Raw genomic sequence first — 4620 nt, forward strand, 5'->3', positions numbered from 1 at the left:
CAGCCGTTCCATCACAGCCCGGCTGATCAAGAGTTCTGCTGCGTTGGAGGAAGAGTCCACCCAGGCCTTGAGTCCACGCAGGGCCAAAGGTCCACAGGGGGTGTCCAGGGTGACCAACTTGAACTGCACTTGGCGGTCGACCATGAGGGCAGGTGCTTGGCCATACGGCTGGATCACGGATGGCTCCGGCGAAATCACCTTGACTTCCACGCCGGCTCGCTCCAGGGACTTCATGACACCGGCTGTTACCAATGTAACGTCGGAGCCGGTGTCGAGGAGGGTCGTCGTGACGGACACGATGCCTTCGATCTTGGCTTCGCGACCGAGGGACTTGTTCGCGCTGCCTTGAAGCTTGGTCACCTTCCTGTTGCGCGCGCTCTCCCACTTGTCCATTTGCTCCTTGAGCAGGCGCTCGGATTCGCCAGGCGCGCACTTGGTGCAGTTTACCACCTTGTGGTTCTCGCTGCCTCACTTGAGACATGTCGCCTTCTTGCGCTCGTACTTCGCGCTGTCTTGCTCGGGGGTGGGGGCGCGCCGGGGAGGTCCACTGCTGCTACCAACGCTGCCTTCGGATCGTCCAGGCTTGGACGGCCGTGATGGTGCTGCGGCTGCCGTCGCAGGCGGCGCCGAAGTCTTCTCGTCTTCCGCCGGGGCATACAAATGGTACCCGGAGGTATGCACGCGCAGCCAGTCAACGAAACGGTACACGTTGGACTTCAACGCCTTGTTGCGTTGGAGAGCCAGCTGGCGTTGGACCGACTTCTGCAGGCCCAGCGGCTTGATCGCCTTGACCATGATGTCGACAATTGTCTTGCCTTCTCGGTCCAAGACCCACGCTTGGTCGTCGCGCTCCAAGGCTCGCATCAGGTTGTCCAGATCTTGCCAATGCGCGAGTCGGCGTCCAGGATTGTCGTATCGAACCGGATCGCCGTGGTCAAACGTCTCTTGAGCACTTCTAGGTCTTGAGGCTCCTCTTCAAACGCCTTGCTAAACCATGCGGCCCACTCTGCCTCCGTGATGCCACGGTAGTCGCGGTTGGCCATGTCCCACATCGCCACATGCTTCTTGGTAAAGACATCAATGCACGCGCTGACAGGCATCACGAAGGGTCTTGAGCCATTGAGCTGGAGGGCGTTGACTTGGTCCAGGTACTTGTTGTACTGACGGATAAATGTGCGCCGCTCCGACTTGGTCGAGCCGTTGAATGAGGGTGGGTCAGGGAGCACCGGTGCGTTGTACACGAAGCCGCGCTCGTCACCTTGTCCCATGTCGTCGTCATCGGGGACAGGGGGCAGGTTGGTGGCGCCAGTTGGTGTCGCAGCTGGCGCGGGAGAGAAAAATGGCGCGGTCACGGGGGTCGGTGTGGGCGCCGTAAATGGGGTGTTGGCGTAGCCATATGGTTAAAACCGCTGGTCAACAGCTGGGGGATTACGCCGGCGTGGAGAGGCGAACGGGGTAGTGGCTTGACGGCGCACGGGACGGCCGCGTTCGGCTTCTCGGGATCGGGATCGCTCCGTCCCGTTAACAGGGGACAGCGAGCGTTGGTGGTCAGAGTCACTCATTGCTTCGGGCGATGAGGCTAAAGAATTCTTTGTTTTCGCTCCCGTCGTTATCCGGACGGGAACCTCTTGCGGAGACCGAATTAAATTGCAAACTGAGGTCTCTTGCCACTTCAAGATGTGCGCAGATTGGACATGGATTTTGAATCCAGATTTGTTGTATTGTGATGAGCTTTCGTAGGCCAAGGAACGTACTCCTTGTCATTGGTTGCAATCCCCACATGTACTTGGAATTAAGCCGACAGAAATGAAATTAATTGAGCTGCGTTTGCGATTTTGGAACGGACGTGAAGTTCTTGAGCCCCGGCGCTTCCGAATTATCCGAGAAATTGTCACTACTTTCAACTGTCCAAAGCGCCATCGCGTTCCAATCGAGCAGTAGACACCAATGAGTACAAACCGCGAACGGCAACACCAAAAGTATGTGCCGCCTCTTGTTCGTTCCAAACACTTGGCAGGTCGGCAGATTTACATGAGGTGTACTGTGCAATGTGCTCAGCAATGACAAGCTTCGATGCTGTTTCTTTGAGGCCAGGTGACGTGATGACCCCGCTGACCACGACACGCTAGTTCAACATGTCGCTAACTCGAGTAACAGTGCTGCTTGGGATGGTACTGATTAATTGAGTTTGGATTATCATTTTTTAAGACATTCCTCCGCGAGGCCCCACACTCGAACCACATGTCATGGAACTGCTTCGCCAATTGTAACGCGCCTGCACGACCAGGGTCGGTGTGTAATCTTCGGAATTTACTTCGCCCAACGCTTCATACCTCGTGCTTCGACCGATCTTCTTCGAAGTTCGGTCCTCGTCTTCGTACGCAGCCCTTTTTTATCCAGATCCCCCAGGGGAGGGATGGATAAATCCTTGTGAAAATAATCCTGGGAAGCCGGGGATCGAACCCACGACCTCTGAGTTAAGAAATCGATGCTCTACCACCTGAGCTATTCTCCCCTCCCGTATCGATGACTGAGTTTGCTGTTCCAAAAGTCTGTACACTTCAATGTACGGTGGTATGCAGCAGGGAAGCAGTTGTGACCTTGTTATCGCCAGCACCTCATGCAACGCTTCGAACAGCTGCGGCAATCGAAAAACCGACTTGTCAAATATTGTGTGCTTGACACGGTTGACAGAATAATGCTGTTTGTGGGAGGGAGTTTGAGAATATGGCCTCCATTGTTATAAAACGACAACACTGCTGCTGTCCATGAAGTGTGGCGGCAGAACGGCAAACTTGGCTTGGTTTAGTGGGATACCTGCAACCACTTAGCCAACGAAAATGTCACCAGCATGTTCATAGTACATATAGCGTTCAAACACACTCCCCAAAGACCAACTACAACGAAGGCAAATGCTGACAAGTGAGGGTCCACCAACGCTGCCAGAAGAGATGATTGTCGTAGCGCCTTGGTGTATTGAGTGCGTTCCGATCTCACTGCAGCCCTTAGGATTGTCCATACACAAAGCAGCCTTAAGGTAATAGCCATAACGGGTTCGCTGTGAGGAGCCAGGAAAGAGCGCCCCAGGTGCCAAGATTGGATTGCAGGCAAAATACAACCCAAGCGCAAGGAAGACACATGTGCGGGGTTGTTATACATTTGTATCCACATGACTTACTTGGGTTGCGGCGTTTCCTGGCATCTTGGTTAGTTTTTGATTTGATGAATGTCACTCAAATTGCATCTTCTTCGTAGGTGAAATGGCTCAACTTGATTTTTTTATTTGATTTCAACCGCGCCATGCTCCACGACAGGACAAGAATTTGGCGCTGGAAGCCGGAGTCCATGGCGGAAATCGTTGAGCGGCACAAAGCATCGAGAGTACCATAAACCTGCGGTCTATTGCCACTCACTTTTGCTGACGTGGTCTGCTCCTCAGTTGCAGTGATACGGCGTATAGCTATGAGTTTGAATATGTTGTTTGTTCTTGTACAGTTTCTTTCGTTGAAAAACTGCCTTTAGCTCGCTCTCGTACTCCGGTGGCACAGCCATTCGCTTCATTTTGTAGTAGTATCGAAGGCTGATCGATAGCCGGACATGGTGTTTGCATGGCGGCAGTGTTTTGTATGACTCATACGATGAACTCGACGAAGTTATCGTACGTGAAGGCAACAAGATTGATGGTGTCGTCGAGTTTGAGGAGGTTATCGGTCTGATTTGTATGCTTTATCCACTAAACAACTTGCCTAATACACCACGCGTGGGCCTTCTTCGATCTCTCGGTGTCAAGAGCCCTGTGTATGTCTTCCAACGTTGATGATACTCACTGTGCCGCCATGGCCATCGACCCAATCACTGTTTTAGCCAATCTGGATGCGTGGTTCGAAGGTAGGCCATGAGGATAAAATATTGCCACATATGAATTGCTGAGGACCACACAGGAATTGCTGAGAGCTATAAGAATTGCTGAATCGCACATGCTTTATGCTGAAGAACACATGAGATTTGCTGAATTGAATATAGAGGATGTTACACAACGAGATCCACTACGGCAGGGAGTACGTTATGAGAATTTCTGGACACATATGACTACGATCAATGTGATTGGTTATTAAACTCACATTCAATGTGATTGGCTATTGTAAATGAATTCAGAGCATGTGATTGGCTATTTCTCACTAAGTTTTGTGATTTCAGGAGTGGGAGTATGTAACTGTAGCTACCAAAATTAGACCTGTTCAGTATTGAGTACTCATTGAGCTGTTTGTTCGCTGTTACTTGTGGTGTGGTCAAATAGTCAAGAATTTGCTAACTTCGTTTATACTTAACGCGCGTGGAATATCATTATGGGCCACTGCCCTTCATGTATGGACAAGTTCAAAAGCATCTAATCTTGACTAAGGTGGGAATTATCTCACCCGACTACTCCAGGCATTAACATGGTGGCTCTGAGAACCATAATTTATCGGCACTCTATACACAATTCTACTCTAATTCAGCTTATCAAATATAATATCACACCAATGTTCTGTACACAATGGAGTCCCAAGGTATTGTACTTGCAAATAGTATGCTGCACAAATACGAAATATACAAAATGTATTATCGACCAAATTAGCA

The 4620-nt window shown here is 50.9% G+C and overlaps 1 non-coding gene across 1 annotated transcript; it reads right to left on the minus strand.

Annotated features, from left to right (window-relative positions):
• Positions 1-2443: 2443 nt before the first annotated feature.
• On the minus strand, positions 2444-2516 carry H257_10202. Its single transcript has one exon. It is a non-coding gene; the product is annotated as a tRNA-Lys (tRNA).
• Between the last annotated feature and the right edge of the window lie 2104 nt (positions 2517-4620).

Source organism: Aphanomyces astaci, assembly GCF_000520075.1.
Source record: "Aphanomyces astaci strain APO3 unplaced genomic scaffold supercont1.27, whole genome shotgun sequence".
NCBI classification, from domain to species: domain Eukaryota; phylum Oomycota; class Saprolegniomycetes; order Saprolegniales; family Verrucalvaceae; genus Aphanomyces; species Aphanomyces astaci.